The sequence below is a fragment of the Vicugna pacos genome, unplaced genomic scaffold, assembly GCF_048564905.1.
Source record: "Vicugna pacos unplaced genomic scaffold, VicPac4 scaffold_21, whole genome shotgun sequence".
Lineage (NCBI taxonomy): Eukaryota > Metazoa > Chordata > Mammalia > Artiodactyla > Camelidae > Vicugna > Vicugna pacos.
In genome coordinates this window covers 14,593,987-14,611,961 of record NW_027328742.1, presented here as the reverse complement: position 1 = coordinate 14,611,961, position 17,975 = coordinate 14,593,987, and the positions used below count along the sequence as shown (strand labels likewise).

Genomic DNA, 17,975 nt, shown 5'->3' with positions numbered 1-17,975 from the left:
CATCTACAGAGAATGAGTAAAAGTAGAGGTCATTGGTGAAGAAGTTGATGATAGTAGAACAACCTGTTTCACTTAACTGAGGCTCTTCTGGGGGTCAGTAGAGTACTGATTTTGATGTCAGAAGGATCAGGAATCAAACCTCCTTAACTCTGCACTTTAATTGTGTGTCATTGGGTGAGTAATGATTCTCAGCTTCAGTTCTCATCTGCAGAATGTGAGACTACTATCTCCTAGGCTGGGGTGGGGATCTCAGATAACATAGGGCTAACTCTCAGGATAATGTCTGTCTCATACGAAGCTCTCAAAGACTTGGTTGCTATGTTGAAGGATAAAAATATGCATACATAAAATAACTCTGAGGTTAAGTTTTTCTACCAAGTTTAGGTAGCTAACAGGTTAAAGAAACAGAATGCCAATGTGGATCATTCATAAACTCTAAATTATTTACTACCCCAAGTTCATCTGCAAAATAATGCTCAGGCAAAGTTTTCTTCTGCATTCTTTATCCCTGAGTACCCACAAATCCTAAGTTCCTTCTCACTCATTATGAAGACAGTGCATCTGGTGAACTCTTTGGTACCATGCTATTATAATGTAGCATGCACTCTCTCAATTAAATGTACATTTAAAAAGAAGAAAGTGTGTGCTTGTGTGTTGGAGAGAACAAAATACAGAGAGAGAGTGACAGAGAAAGATAAACACACTTTATTTTGGAAATGCTGAAATGTAACGACGTTGATGTAGAAATGAATGTAACATTAAGGTGTAGTATTATAAGTATTTTACAAAACTATCCTGAATTTTCAGCAAATGGCAAAATTGCTTTACCTTCTGCTCAAGAATCTAAACTCATGGAAATTATGAGCCAGAAGAGATCTCGGAGTCAGACACTAGAACCTAAAACTTAACTGGATGAATAACAAGAAATGATTAGATCAAGGTCACCCACAAATTTATTTGAAATCTGGAAACTCAAACCATGAACATGAGTGAACCATTTACCTTGCTGTCATCATTCTTCATGTAACACTAAACCAACACTCCAGAAAGTAAGTAGAGAAAGCAGTTCACTTTTGAAGAAAAAGATGTAACAAAGATCATCCAAATCCACTTACTCACAGGTATTAAAATGCTTTAAAACCATATTTTAAAATTTGTTAGTAATCAGCAACTAATTTGGTATGTCGAGTTTTCCAATAAATGGTGAATTAGTGGTTTTACTGCCAAAAGAAATTACTTTTAACTCACTTAAAAGTAACAATAAGTAAATAAAATCTTAAATTCTTTTAGGGGTTTAAGTTTTGAAACTCTAAGCAAAGTAATATTATAATTTAATTTGAATAAGCAATTTATTTATATGCAAATAGCCTTAAAGTTTTGACCATGATGTATGTGCTTGTATGTGGAAATGAGTTCATATGCATCACTGGTTTCCCTTAAGGAAAATAAAATCTCAAAAATGGCCAAAGAAGAATGTTTGTTCTCACACTGCCCCGATCTCATTTATATTTACATCTTTGCAGATCAATTTGTGATTACTTAAATGCATCATTTAAATGTGTGATTGAACTTTCAGTAGCTATGTGTTATCTAAATCAAGAGAGCAGATTATTTATTATTCATTTATTTATTTATTTTTATTAGAGGACATAGAAACTTTATGGAAGTTCAAGTTGCAAGGTTATTGCCTCATGCTTATACTTACCTAAATGAGGTGCAAGAGTGAACCAGATTATATTAATATATTATATTAGTACATGTCATTGTTAATGACAGACGCCCTCAATATTTTATTTCTTTCAAATACAAAAGTTATTTTAAAGTATTTAATACCATATCTAAGTCACAAATGTGCCAAGTATTCTGCATGAATATCAATTTAATTTTTTAAGTGAAAACTGTGCTTTCAAAATGAAACATTTAAATCCATTTGCTCACAGATATTAAAATGCTTTAAAACCATATTTTAAACAAGGGCTTTCCAAAATATACAAGCAGCCAGTACAACTCAAAAACAAAAAATCAAACAACCCAATCTAAAAATGAGCAGAAGACCTAAATGAGCATTTCTCCAATGAAAACATATAAATGGCTAAATGGCACATGAAAAAAATGCTCAGTATCGCTAACTATCAAAGAAATGCAAATCAAAACTATAATGAGGTATCACCTCACACCTGTCAGGATGTCTATCATTAAAGAGTCCACAAATGATAAATGCTGGAGTGGTTGTGGAGAGAAGGAAACCTTCCTACACTATTGGTGGAAATGTAGCCTGGTGCACCCATTATGGAAAACAGTATGATAATTCCTTGAAAAACTAAAATTAGACTTACCATATGATCCAGCAATCCCACTTCTCGGTACATATCCAAATGAAACTCTAATTAAAATAGGTGTCTGCTCACCAGTGTGCATAGCAGCACTATATACAATAAATAGCCAAGTGTTGGAAACAATCTGAATGTCCATCAACAGATGACTGAATATAGAAGATATTCACTCTCTGTCTCTCTCTGTCTCCCTCTATATACACACACACACACACACACACACACACATATATATATATATATATATATCACACATGTACAATAGAATACTACTCAGCTATATAAAAGGATAAAATAATGTCATTTACACCAACATAGATGGACCTGGAGAACATCATAATACATGAAGTAACCTAGAAAGAGAAAGAATACCATATGATATCACTTATATGTGAAATTTTTAAAAATGACACAAATAGATTTATTTAAAAACCAGAAACAGACTCACAGACATAAAAAAACAAACTATGGTTTCCAGGGGGGTGGGAAGGTGAAGAGATGTCGGGAGACCAAAATTTACAGACACTAATTACTATATATAAAATAGATAAACAATAATGTCCTACTGAATAGCACAGGGAACTATATTCAATATTATGTAATAGTCCATAATAAAAAAAATGAAAAGGAATACATATATATATATAAATAGCTGAATCACTATGTCATGCATCAGAAATTAACACATTGTAAACCAGCTCTTCTTCAATAAAAATTTTAAAAAGACATAAAATAGAAAAGAAAAAATAATACCAGTGACTTATTATGAAATAATAGTCAATTTAAGCATTTAAAAGTAATAACATATATCCTGCATCAATGCCTATTTTAGGTGCAAGAAGGGACCATAATAGTTCTTCTAAAATCAGAATTGAGAGAGTGGGCTTTTAAAATACTGAAAGACCATAAAAAAATATTTATAGTTACAAAATAATCTACTATTGTGTGGAAGGAAAAAAATAAATGACATTGTCAGCATGGTTTCATGCGTTATAGAACCAGGGTGTCTTGTTTACAAAGTGCTTCTTTTGTCCTTACACTGTTCTTCCCTATTGAATTGTATAGTAGCTTTGTCTGTTCATTGAAAACAAAAATAACAAATTTCCTCAAAATTATCCAAGAGAAACAGTTAATTTCTTCCTCTTTTACTGAGCCATGGGTCTCATCAGACATTTAAACTTTCTATTTTATTTAGTTAAAAATGTTCTGAAGATCACTTTGCTCATGGCCTCCCTCACATCTTTGTTCCTGAGGCTGTAGATCACGGGATTCAACATGGGAATCACCGTGGTTTAAAACACAGCTATCATTTTCCCCTGCTCTGCGGACTCCTCGGTGGGACGTCTGAAATAGATGAAAATAAGAGTTCCATAAAATATGATGACCACTGTTAAATGGGAGCCACAGGTGGAAAAGGCCTTCCGCCTCCCATCTGCAGAGTGCATTCACAGAATGGCAATGGGAATAAACAGGTAAGATATGATCACTACAGTTAGAGAATAAGTGAAGTTAACGCCTGCAAGTATGATCATCGAATATTCCTTAACAAAGGTCCCAGCACAGGCCATCTTGGTGAAAGCTGGGTCTGCACAGAAGTGGTTGATCTCAACTTTTCCACAGAAGTACAAGCCATGCGTCAATAATGTGGCTGCCAGACTCATCAGAAAACCATATATGTAAGGGAAAAAAATCAGTCGCATACAGACAAGCCTTGACATTTTGCTGCCATAGAGCAGAGGGTTGCCAATTGCCATGTACTTGTCAAAGGCCATCACAGCGAGAATAAAAATCTCTATGCAGACAAGGGCTATAATGAAGAAACACTGTACAAAGCAACCAGTGTAAGAAATAGTTTTTGTCTCTGATAACAGGTTTTCCAAAATTTTAGGGGTGACATTGGAAGAAAACCACACATCCACAAATGACAGATGACTTAGAAAAAAGTACATGGGGCTGCTGAGCTGTGGACTGACCTTAATTAACACGATCATGCCAATATCACCCACCACAGTGATGATGTAGAGCACCAGGAAAATGATGAGGAAGACGATTTGCCATTCCTGACGACTGGTGAGTCCCAAGAGAATAAATACTGTCACATCGGTGAAATTGAGCATTTTCTCAGTTCTGGGTCAATATTAGCTACAAATCCCTGTGATAACTACAAGGAAATAAATTTCAAAATCACATAGTGACCATGTATTAATTTACATTTTTATCCATGCCTTTTTTCATTTTTTTCTTTATTAAACATCTATGACTGCATTTTGCTACTGTTTTCAGCAAATCATTTCTGAGCACTTGCTAACATAACGTGCTCTCAGAATGCTACCTGGTTGGATAAATACAGAGCCCCACTTACATAACAGGTGTACAAAACTTGATTGAAACACGCTAGTACATGATAGTGAATTTGCCAAATTTCCAAGACCACTTCTTCAACATCCCTTGTTTCCAACACTGGCTTGTTTGCTATTTTCATATTTTGAATCTATTTTGGAGGGCTATAGTTCTCTTTTTATCATCACTCAAAATTACTATTTTATCTGTTTCATTATAGGCATATTCTCCATGATTAGAGAAGGAAGTCACTTAATCAAATAATTCACCAGCCCTAAATGTCAGATAAAAATTATTTTTAATCTAACCTCATCCTTGGATTCATTTAAAGAGGGATGAACTGATCACAGCAGTCATCAAAATATAGGTGTAAGCCATTTATACACATTTCTACATTGTGCACAGTACCTGGACACAGACTCTTGGCATCTCTAATGTGTAATTGTAATCTACTAGACATCATCCGCTCTTACGTTCTGGAGAGTCAAACAGAAGTAAGACAAGGAGATCAATGTCTATTCAGAGTGGTGTTGGTGTCAATGGTCTTTCTAAAACCATGGTGTACTCTTATAGAGTTATGCTGGAGGCAGAAAATGGGGAATGTTTGCCTTTTCTTTGGTGATCAATGGAGTTCTTCCTGGATATAGGTTGTATCATAGGAACATTTTTCTAGAACAATATTTCCAAAATTATTTTCCTATAGAAACACTATAGGTATTGTGGAGAAAAATCCACAAGGGTTCACTCATCAGATAATGAGAAATTTTTGTATCTTCTGCAAACTCTTAGAGACACATGACTTATCTAGTAAAGGTAAACTTTGAGAAGCTGTGTGGGAAAGAATTCTATTATACTTAGTCTAGCTGGCATTTACCTAGCTTAAAAATGAAGGAAAGGAGAGAGAATAATAAAGCAAAAAGAGAGACACAGAGAGAGAGAGTTCCTCAAATTCAGCAAACATTAAAGTTCTTTGGAACACAGAGAATAATTCTACCAAAAAAGATTCCTGAGAGAACTTTGTAACAGGGCGATGAGTTTGTTGGAGTTAGGACTGTGCCATGCTCTCCAAGGTCTAAATGTCATTTGATTATTCCCAGAACCCTTGTTTTTACCTCCAGGATTATACTTTGTGCAACTACCCTCTGATGCGTATCCAAAGTTATCTTAGAGTTACGACCAAGAAAGATCACAGCAGGTAAGAAGATGACCTCATTGTCAGAGTGAAAATAAATAGACTCTTATTCACAAAAGTAATCCACTGCCTTCTACTCACCCCTTTTGTAAAGAAAAGGTTTTCATGAGGAAGGAGAATGCTATGAACGCAAGTAAATTAGACTGACAAATGACTCCTGGGTCTTAGGCTAATTAGTAAAAAATTGAAGCATTAACTCATGGCTTAAAAATATTAGGAATAATAAGAGTTAAAATTGGAAAAGATAAAACCCTTTGTTTTGTGATGTAAAGAATACCATTCTTTCTGTATAATTTTGGTTTCTTCTCCCCATCCACCCACCTCCCCATCCCAAGGCCTCGTGTCACCTTTATGGAACTCATTATCCCCTCGAAGAGTTTTTGATGGTCAATTTGACGTGACCATTTGGATTTAAGAATACGTAGTTAGACACAGACACATTAAATCTTAGAGAACACATGTGATCACTTTGGATTATAGTTTGGCATCAATCTATGCCTAAAGCAGAGTTTCATTAAAATTATATTAAAGATTAAATCAAGTGCTTGGTTTGCTATTGCTCAGCTTATGATTCATAGTATGTGTATTAATAAATTTACTAAAATTATTTATCTACCAATTTATCATTCATGTTATAAAACTTATGTTATCTCCTTAAAGGAATATATTTGTGAGTCTTTAGGAAATAAAAGGTGACTTCAAATCACTAGGTGGAAAGTAGTAATATGGAAGTATTTTTTTGTCTTGGGGCATTTTTTTATTCCAAAGTTTCTCAGATATGTTCAGTAACCACGTGTGGCACTTATAAAGCTAAAAAACTAATGCAAACAAAATTGTAAACCAGTTGCATTACGACAGGCAATTGAGTGAATATGGTGATGGTGTGGTTTGTTCTTGACAGTGTGGAGCAAGTGTGTCACAATCCGCTTCTATATTCATATATATCACCTGTGACAACCCAAATCTTCACATCTTTTTATTTTTTGAACTTCTGTGGAATCATTCTGACATAAAGATAAATTGTTTTTTAACTATTTTGTTAAATATTGATGCCTACTCAAATTAAAACCTTGCTGTTCAACTTTGTTTTTAACCCTCAAAAAACCGTTTTCATAGATTTGAGAAAAAAGAAAAAACAGGTAATACCAAGTAGGAAGACAAGTTGATTAAATATTCTCCCTCTCTGCTGGTTGTACACTTTTCTAGTGTGTTGTTATGTGCTCAGCTTTAGAGCGGAGCCTAGAAAGTCTGGAAAGGAGAGCAAACATATTATGAGTACAGTCAGCCCTCTTGCAGGTTCCACATCCATGGATACAATGAACCTTGAATGGAAAATATATATTTTTTTAATCCAGAAAGTTCCAAAAGCCAAAACTTGAATTTGCCAGGCTATGGCAACTATTTACAAAACATTTGCATCGCATTGGGTGTTAGACATAATCTAGACATGATTTAAAGTATATGAGAGGGTGTGCATCAGTTATATGCAAAAACTACACCTTTCCATAGTAGGGACTTGATCATCTGCAGATTTCGGTAACCTGGGAGGCAGCGGGGGTCCTGGAACGCACCCGTCAGATACTGATGGAGGACTGTATCTGTCCTGAATGTGCTGTAGGATCATATCGAGCTGCCTGTGTACACGTTCAGTCCATGGGAACAGGAACAGGAAAAAAGATCACAGATCTATCTGTAACCTGCCCAAACTATGCTAATTCATTTGTAAAAATGTAAAAAAGAATATATTAACTTTTGAAAAGATGAATTCCCTAAACAAGAAAAAATGGATTTTTTAAGATTCACAGGTTCATAGACAAAGAGAAATTAATGGAAGATCTGCTTAAGACAGCATCACAAAAGACAGGAGAAATACAAAGATGAAGGAGAGAGTCTGTGCCTGGAACAGGGTGACTAGCCTTTCCACAGATCGTGCTGATGCCGAGTCAGCAGTGTGCCTGGGCTGCCCGTGGTTTTCACACTCTTGCATTTATCAAAGATTAGCAATAGAGGAATTCTTGTTTGAAAACCAGATCTAATTACAGGCAACCAAGGGTGCCTGAGAAAAAAAAAGATATAAAAAAGTGGTGTTGTTAATACTTTGCAAAAATTAAATCCATGTAAACTTGCATGGTGATTAGCCAGGTGATACAGAGTGATGATGAGCTCACAGCAAAGTGGAATGATCAGCTCTGATCTTAGTGAGTGTGAGGTCTGGGGAAGAATGGAGGGTCTGGGGAACTGAGAAGCACTTACAGGATTTTCCTCGCCATCTCCAGGCAAAGCAGATGTACCCAAACAGCCATGTTGCTGCATTTTGTATTTCAAATTAAGTTACACATGAATGTGGATTCTTTCTCCTTCAGGTTCAGGCATGAGAAATTATAAAATATTTCATTCTGTTGCTTTGTCAGACATTGGCTCCATGACTTATTTAAGAACTTGGACAGGATTACTCATGTTTTGTTTATAATTTCACTATACTAATATGATGTAACAATAATAACAGTATTAATTTCTTTGTGTGTTTGTGAATATGAAAAGATTTATTACACACTAACACATAATAAATATTCAAGGCACAATTATTATTAAATATTAAATGCACTCCTGGAAACTGTAGCTTCCATTAATAGTTTGCAATAATCAAATAATGAAATCTGCATAGAAAATTTCTTTCTGTTTCTCTCTCTGAACACACACAAATACAAATCTACACATAGATAACATTTATGAAATAATTAATGTTAATTCATGTTAATGTTAGTGATAAAGAATAAATGTAAATAAAATTCAAGATGCAACCTTCATTTTCCAGTTCCAGATCAATGCATTTGTGTGCCAACCTCAGAATGAAGAGAAGTGTTCCCAGAAAGGATGCAGAATTGAACATTGGAGGCTGTAGAAGAGATGGCAAACAACATGAACCAGGCAAAAGAGAAACTGGAAGGACACAGAAGTTTTCCTTAAATGTTTACATTAGAAAAAAGAAGCAATTAAGAGGCTTTCACCAGAAATGACCCTGGGGAAAGTGCATCCCCAGAGGAACACATACTGATGAGATTTGTGGTTTTTATTTTATTTTATTTTTTTTACAATTTGCACAATTTTATTTTTCCCCAAACTCAAACTCAAGTTATTTTGAAGGTGTCCTGGGATCAAATGACATGATTTGCTTTGAGTTTGTATCACACTAAACCTGGTGATGGTGTCACTTAACTTGCATAAGCCAGTCCTGTGTTCTGTACTTCACGATCTGTGTGACTCCACTTTTCCAGTGAAAGATGAAACAAGTATGAGTCCCTGAAACTAAAATCATGACCTAGCACACAACTGTGTGGCTCCGCTCTAAACCACCTGCAGAGGTTTTTTGCTCAGTTATCATCTCAAAGAAATCTACCTTTATTCCCATGACTAAATTAGAAGCACTCTTTTGCTCCTTTATATCATGATATTTTTTCCAGATTTCACCATAACATATCTAACATACTATATGATTTATTTATATATTATGCTAATTGTTTACATATGTCTCACACCCCTAGACTCATGAGATCAAGAATTTCTTTTTCTGTTTTGCTCATTGATAACAAATAACTAAAACAGTGCCTGGTACATAATAGGCACTCAGCTAATATTTGTTAGATGAATGAGTCATTAATTAATTAAAGAACAGATTAGAATGATGGGGAATGAACTAAGAGAAATAGAAACAAGTTGATGTATAATATTACTGGCATTTAAAATTATCAGGGATAAGAAGATTATTAAAAAAACAAGTGGCAATTAATATTTTATGAAAATTAGTATTAGTTTCTTGCTTCAGACCAAATGCAAAAAATAAATTCTAAATCATTTAAATTAAGCATAAGTATGCTAATATATGTATCCATTGCATGAGCTGTTATGTGAATGGTTATACAGTTTATTTATTTATTTAAAACATTTTATTTTTATATTTTATTTATTTGTTATTATATTTTAAATTGTTTTATTCTGGCAGTGAGGGGGTGGTAATTAAGTTTACTTACTTTTTTTTGAGGAGATACTGGGGATTGAACCCAGAACCTCATGCATGCTAAGCACGTGCTCTACCACTTGAGCTATACCCTCCCCCCATATGGTTTGTTTATAATTGTTAAAATAACACAGCTGGCCATAACAACCTTTAAAATCTCTTGGTTTTCAAGTGGACTAAGTTTTACAATCTGTGGTCAGGAGAGAGCTAAGTAGAGAAAGTAGTTCTGTTGTGGGCGAAGTAGGCTGTTTGGTGTTATACACTAAATGTAGTGGGCAGGGAAATAATGTAGTATGACACTGTATATAATACAACATAAAGTGTAATAAATGACATCATTATGTTGGTTAATTCATGTTACAACTAGTCTGATCCTTTGGAAAATCCTAAGTAGCAACTCCTGCAAAGTCCTGATCAGGTTGACTATTCTGAAACACATGCACCCACACAAACACACACACACACGTACAAACAGAAATATCCATACATGTACATGTGGATGGATGTGTAACAGGTGTATATATATGTATATACACATATACAATGCATGCATGATTTTGCTTTATTTGTGAAAATCCTGCTTTATTTTTTAAATTTCTTGAGAAAATATTGTTAAATAAAAGAAAATAAACAGGACTTCAATCTTGACAAGAAATGTTATAGATTTTGTGCATTTACAATCAAAATCAGCAATTTGTGCCTCAAATTGTTCTCATCTTTTAAGTAAAAGTATTTTGAAACAGAGGCAACAATATTGTTAAAAAAAAACCCACAATTCAGGGCATCTGTTATATTGATGATTTGTTAATTTTAAAAATAGATATAAAATGGATGATGTTACAAATGCATGTGCTAGAACCAATGAGGGTTCAGCTGGTTTCTACTACCACCAAACCCCAAAACACTTCAATAATAAAGGAAAGAAAGAAAAAGTAAATATATATCTACACTTTCCCCAATAGGTTTATGGAAATACAATCCAAAACTAACCAATGAGATTGTGTTACTACCTTCTGATAGTCATTATAAGGTAAGATACAAATAGGATTTAAATACATATGTTTACATATAAATGAGGTTTATTTAATTAATTAGCATATATTTGAAATGGTAATCTCATATAGCATACAGTTAAATTCGTTAGCATTTCTTACATGGAGCTTATAATATATTCTGCAGAAGTTATTCCACTGTCAGTGTTGTTGTCTACAATGACTACTAGTGAAATAATAGTCAATTTCAGTATTTAAAAATAACAACATACATCCTGAACCACCACCTCGTTTAGATGCAAGAAGGGACCATTACAGTTCTTCTAAGAACAGAATTGAAAGAGTGGACTTGTAAAATACTGAAAAGCCATAACAAACACTTCCAGCTACAAAATGACCTGCTGACTCTGACACTGTGTGGGAAAGGATGCTATTGTCAGCATGCTTTCATATCGTCATGTGTTATAGACCCAGGGAGTCCTGTTTACAATGTGCTGCTTTTATCCTTACACCTTATTCCTTATTCAACTGTACAGTATCTTTGTCTGTTCATTGAAAACAAAAATAACAACTTATCCTCAACGTTATCCAAGAGAAATAGTTAATTCTAACCCTTCTACTGAACCATGGGTTTCGTCATATATTTTGTTTCTATTTTATTTCATTAAGTATGTCTTACTGATCGCTTTGCTCATGGCCTCCTTCATATCTTTGTTCCTGAGGCTGTAGATCATGGGATTCAACATGGGAATCACCATGGTATAAAACACAGCCACCATTTTCCCCTGCTCCACGGACTCTTCAGTTGAACTTCTGAGGTACATGAAGAAGAGAGTTCCATAAAATATGGTGACAGCTGTCAAATGAGATCCGCACGTGGAGAAGGCTTTCTTTTTTCCTTCTGTTGAGTGCATTCTTAGGACGGCAATAAGGATAAATATGTAGGAGATGATAATGACTAGCAAAGAGTAAGAGAAGTTGATACCCGCCATTGTGCGCATGGTGTATTCTTTAATGAAGGTTCCTGCGCAGGCCATCTTGATGAGGGCTAGGTCTGCACAGTAGAAGTGGTTGATCTCAATGTTCCCACAGAAGTACAAGCCATGGGTCCACAATGTGGAGATGAAACTAATAAAGAAGCCATATACATAAGGGAAAGAGATCAGTCAAATACAGACAATCCTTGACATTCTGCTGCCATAGAGCAGAGGGTTGCCAATTGCCATGTACCTGTCAAAGGCCATCACAGCTAGGATGACTTCTACATGGATGAAGGCAATGAAGAAGAAACACTGCACTGTACAACCAGGGTAGGAAATAGTTTTGGTCTCAGACACCAAATTTTCCAACCTTTTGGGAGTGACATTAGAGGAGAATCACACATCTGCAAAAGACAAGTGACTGAGGAAAAAATACATGGGGCTGTTGAGCTGGGGACTGACCCTGATGGGTACGATCACACCAACGTTCCCAACCAGGGTGACAATGTAGACCAGTAAGAAGACCACAAAGAACAGGAGCTGTAATTCAGGATGACTAGTTAGTCCCAAGAGAATAAATTCTGTCACATCAGTAAAATTGAGCACTTTCTTGAATCTGATCCAGGCAGAGATGCACTTTGTCTAATAAAATAAACAGAAATAAAAAATACATATCTCAAATATAGTCATTCTTCATTTGTATTTTATCTTACCAATCCATTCTCTTTCAATTCCTCTGCAAGTTTTCTTTTTCTCTCTCCTCTCCTTTCCCCCATGTCTTTACTTAGCAGTATTTCTTTCCCTTATGCACATATATATACATAAGTTTTCTTTTACAGAGAAACTGGCAGAATAATATAAAATTATAGAATATAATGACATGACTTATTGCATCTAGTTTTACTTGTTTATAAAGAAAAAGTTTAGAGGAAGAATTTTTGTTCTTGCTCTCTCCTGGAAAGGGAAAGAATTTTTACTAATGGTCCCAACTTTTAGGAAGTGCATACTTTTTTATTCACTAGATTTATAGAGTTAGAAGGTCTATAAAATATGTAAGAAATTTATTCAAAGTCATAAGCAAAGAAATGCTGATCCATAATCAGATAGTTAAATGATACCTCCATTTCTTAACCTTGAAAGCTTGAGATGTTTTTTATTTTAAAAAATGACCTAATAACACTGTATAAAATGGTTTAAAATAAAACAACTATCTTTATTGGAAAAAAAGAAAAGAAAAAAACCTCTTAAAGCATTACATTGATTCGGTGTTTTTTTTCTAATTTGGAAAATCAACATAAGAAAATGAATCCTTGCCAGCCATTGTCCATGTTGCAAAGAAGCCTAAAAGAGATAAATTGAAGCATCACCTCCATTTTTTTAAACTCTTCTCCTCCCTTGTGTCTTGAAGCATTAACACATTCTATTCCAGTCTCTTCCTTTTTTCTTAGAACTTTGAATAAATTAGGAAAAACAGAATACTAAATGAAGGACTGTGTTATTATTCTATAATTATTTACACTTTCATGAAAATTTTTAAATGTACCAGAAAGTGAAGGAAAATTTTTCAGGGTTTAGAGAAGAAGTTTCTTTTTTTTACTTTTTGACTGTATCAGATTAAGATGGCTGATCTGTCTGGATTCTGGTTCCTTCTAGCACATTCTTATATGCTAGTTTAAATATCTTGAGCTCATTTACCAGCAGTAAGATTTTACTTATGGTCCATTTATTTATGAGCCATGGGAGTGCACAGCTGATGGTTCTTCATGAAAATATCCTGTATTTGCCATCAAAGTACAAGTTAGAAAAACATCATCATCACTTTTATATTTACTTATTCATCCATTCATTCATGTAGTTAATTTCCAGAAAAATCACTGGTTCTTCTCTTATCTATAATAAGCTGTTATGACCAACCTGTTTCTTGCCTATTTCTCTTCCTACCCATTATTAGTTGAGATCTGTCCTTCCTTTTTCATCCCCTAGAATTTGTCCCTATCTTAGCTTCCTTGTTATATCTGTGCCTCCCACTACTCATCTCTTGGTTGAAATTTACATAATAGATATCAGATGGTGATTGGAAAAATGAGATAATATTCATCCTCCCCTGGAATGTTGGTAGTGACTAAAGTAAAGTACAAAGACCTGCACTCTAGGCTGCCTCTGCCGAAATGTCAAATATAAAGAGGTGTTACCTCATCTAACCATGAATTGGTAAAGGAGGGGAATAGAGAGTGCTGTCAGATCTATTCAAATATACTTTTTGTGCTGCAGGGAGGTCTACATGATTCTTTTTGCCTCTTCTTCCAGATAATTAGCCATTTCCCACATATTTAGGTAAGAAATCTGTTTATACTCCCAGCCTCCTCTATACACTCTATACAGGCATTCTAAAGAAACATTTTCTACAACGTCATTGATTTATTTGATGATTAATAAACCTTATATATGTAATGAGAATTTTTTAAACTGTTTTTTCACTTTTATAGCAAATGTCATCAAGAAACATAAGCAGAAGGAAAACGGTATCAGGCTTTAAGAACTTAGTGAGAAGTGTATCAATGCGTAAGTCAAGCTACATGAGCCAAGTCTTCAGCTCCAAGGAGGCCTTCAATTTTAGTAGCCACTGAATGACAAATCTGCACAGGGGAGCAGAGTGAGATTCAAACACTTTGCCCTGTAATGTAATCTATCTATGTCTGCTACCAGTTCAGTCTGTGGTGGGAGAAATGTGACATAAACAGCTGCCACCCAATTTAGCCAGAAATTTCCTGGTCTAGGAATATTAAGTTTTGACTGAGAGAAACACCTCAGTCCTGGGAAAACCAAGATAATTGGCCACCCTAAGAAACGCTGGGCCCATGATTTACAACTATCCGAGTCTTACAGGCTTCCTCAGGGAGCTAGTTGTAACAGGGCAGAGAATACTAGAAGATCACATGCAAGGAGAAGATGTTTCCTCAGGCTACCCCAATGTGAAACCCCAACCACTAGTCTGTAGAAGGTAGAATGAGGAAAAGATGGTCTGGATTTTAAGGAGCACAAGGTCATTTATGAATGTTTTGAGGTCCAGTCTGCTTCTTTATCAAGAACTGTGTTTGAACATATGTTACTCGTATCTTATACATTCTAGTACTATATAAAAGTTTAATTTCATGACTTTATGTTTGTATATGAGGAAGAGAGAGAAGCAGACACAGAAAGACAGAGAGGGAGAGACTGAGACCAACACTTGCGCTGAAGAGAAAATGTCTTTAGCAGAGAAAACAGAAACACAAAGGTTTGATTGTCATGTAGTGACCATTTATGGGGAGAACTCTCACTGTTTGTTAGGTAGTATGGTGTATACTTTTGCCACTGAATGACTGCAATTCTTGGACAAGGGCATCAAACCAGAGCCCCCAACCACATCTGACCACCACTGCCACAGTGAGGCCTTTCTAATTACACCTCCTAACAACCCTTCCAGAACATGCTCTTCCTATGGAGAATTACAAGGGCAACCTAGAAGGCTCACACTCTGGACTGACTTTATGAAAATACACAGACTCTACCTGTGCATGAACCTACCTGTACATGAAGAAAAAATGTTCTTGGGAACATCTCATCTGGTGTCACCACTGCATGATTCAGAAGGCTTTGTAAGAGCTGGATTTCCCACTGTGGGGCTTTCTCACTGGAGAATATGGACAGAAAGCTGCAGAGATAATTAAAATGCTACAGATGGCAATACCTGTAATGGAAAATGAAACTCAAGAGCAAAATAACTCTCGGCAGAATTAGAGTTTTTTAAATTAGTTAATTAATTAAAGGGCTAAAAGGACTTGAGGTTTTGCTTTTCATCCTCTTTTTTTACAGTGTTTTCTCTGTATACTGATGACTGTGCTGCATTTGTGGGTGGGAGTGGTTCTTAGTTTCCCATGTGATAATAAACATGTCGATATTGTGTCAGCCACAACATATATTTCAAATAAACTGTACTTAGCACAATTCTTTGTATTAATGAAGAACATTCCTGCCATTTTTCAGTAAGAAAGAATTGTAAGCAATGACAGAATAAAAAAGGATGTCATATACACATGTAATGAGCCTCAGACGAGCTTCCCCTTGTCTGAAAGAATTAATGTACTTCTCTAAAACCCAACTTGATTCTTGCATTAGGGGTGACCGTTTTTTATTGCTGTTGTTTATATTTTGTTCTATTTCCTAACACTGTAAAAAATTCCGCATGCCACCCTGAATGCATCCGATCTTGTCTTAATAAATTATTTTATTTGATAGAAGATGATCTACAATAGCTATCCTTCTCATATCTATAGTTTCTACCCATTTTGGAGAGAAAATAAATTAATGTACTTGAGGAATACAATTTTAATTTTTACTGACTTATAATTGCAAATGCCATGGGTATAATTTTTAGCCCACAGTCTCTATATTGTAAGCTGTGCAGCTTTATTCCTCTAATTGAGCTTAATTCATATTTTAAGGCTCCATTTTCCAAAGTGGAAGAAAGTTAACTTGACTAATTCCTACTCTGCTTTCCACAGGGTTGTTGTATTCTAGAGGGTAAGTCTACCCACAAAGCATTAGAAAACACAGCATTCTTAACCTTGGTGTCATTGTCTTTAGACAGTGACATGCATTTATTTGTTTATTTGTTTATTTATCTATTTACTATGTGCCTTAAATCCAGGGAAAAAATAATAAACTACCTGCTCTCATGGACCTCATATTCTAGTTTTATACCGATATTCTTACTGGATGCTTTCTCCATATTAGGAACTCTGCAACCTCTTAATTTTTTAATTTTATGTGCTTTTTATTCCTTTGAGAAACAGTAAACACTTTGGAGTTACCACATTCTGCTGGAGCACAGAAGCCTTTGGGAGACTGAGACCCTCCTCTCCAGCCAGACACATGTGACAATCATTGTTTGGGAGATTTGTTGCTTGTGGTTCAGTGAGAAAAAAAGAACACAGGCAATCCTTGTACTTGAATTCTAAAAATCTAATGGAATAAGTGTGATGCCTACCCTCTATTCCCAAATCTAACACAAAGAAATTGGAGTAAGGTCATAGATGTCTCTGTTTCTCTGGCAGACATAGCCTGAAAACTTCAAGCTCACTTTTTGTCTCTCCCCTTTCTCCAAAGATAAGATACTATTACAGATGTTAAAAACTCAGGTTTCACATTTATTTATTTATTTCTGAGTCCCCTTTACCCTGCCTCCTATGTATATAATATATAATTACATAATATTAGCTAACATTAACTGAATAAGCTTTTAAACAATAATAACTGAGAAGCAAGACTGTTTGGACCACCTATCAGTCAACACATTTTTAATAAATGTTCACAAACCCTGAAGACCACATTCCATTTCCTCATGATCATAACAATCACAGTATTGATAAATTGAGTTTCTATTGGCAAAATTGTTTTTAAGCAAAAGACTCACTTATTGAACTAATGCTTAGATTTTACTAACATTAACTTAAGAAGACAGTGATAATCATTACACATGAAATGCTGCTTAATGCATTCTTGCATATTTTATGAAACAGGTCTAGATGTGAGAGGAAACACCACAGGGCTGCCCAGTACTTAGACTACTGGGCACATCCCTCCACTGGGTTCTCCTTCTCTCACCCCATAGTAATTCAGCCTGTGACCCCAAAAACATATGTTTCTGGATCTAATATTTGAGGTTTTTCAGGCCAGCCAAGTAACCTGATTCTAACTCTTTCTTGTTTCTTGGGTTTCTGTAGAGCAGAGGACTGCAGATGGCCACATAGCAGTTGTACGCCATGATGGCCAGCATGTAGTGCTCTGTAAGGACCACAACCATGACAATACAGCACTGCACCAGACAGCCTGCCTATGAGATAGTCTTCCTCTCTGATGAGAAATTCCCTGACATTTTGGGAGTGACATATGTGAAGAAACACAGATCTAGAACAGACAAACTTGAGAGGAAGAATTACATGGGCATGTGAAGTTGAGCATTAGTTCTGATTAAGACAATCATGTGCAGGTTTCCTATCACAATGACTATGTAAACCACAAGGAACAAGACAAAGAAAGCAACTCGCAATGGCTTGTCAGACCCAAGAGAATAAATTCTGT

General features: G+C 35.3%; 2 pseudogenes; both read right to left on the bottom strand.

The window, feature by feature from the left end:
* Positions 1 to 3,520: 3,520 nt before the first annotated feature.
* On the bottom strand, positions 3,521 to 4,450 carry LOC140694383 (olfactory receptor 5M3-like; annotated as a pseudogene).
* Positions 4,451 to 11,528: 7,078 nt separating this feature from the next.
* On the bottom strand, positions 11,529 to 17,697 carry LOC140694367 (olfactory receptor 5M3-like; annotated as a pseudogene).
* Positions 17,698 to 17,975: the final 278 nt, after the last annotated feature.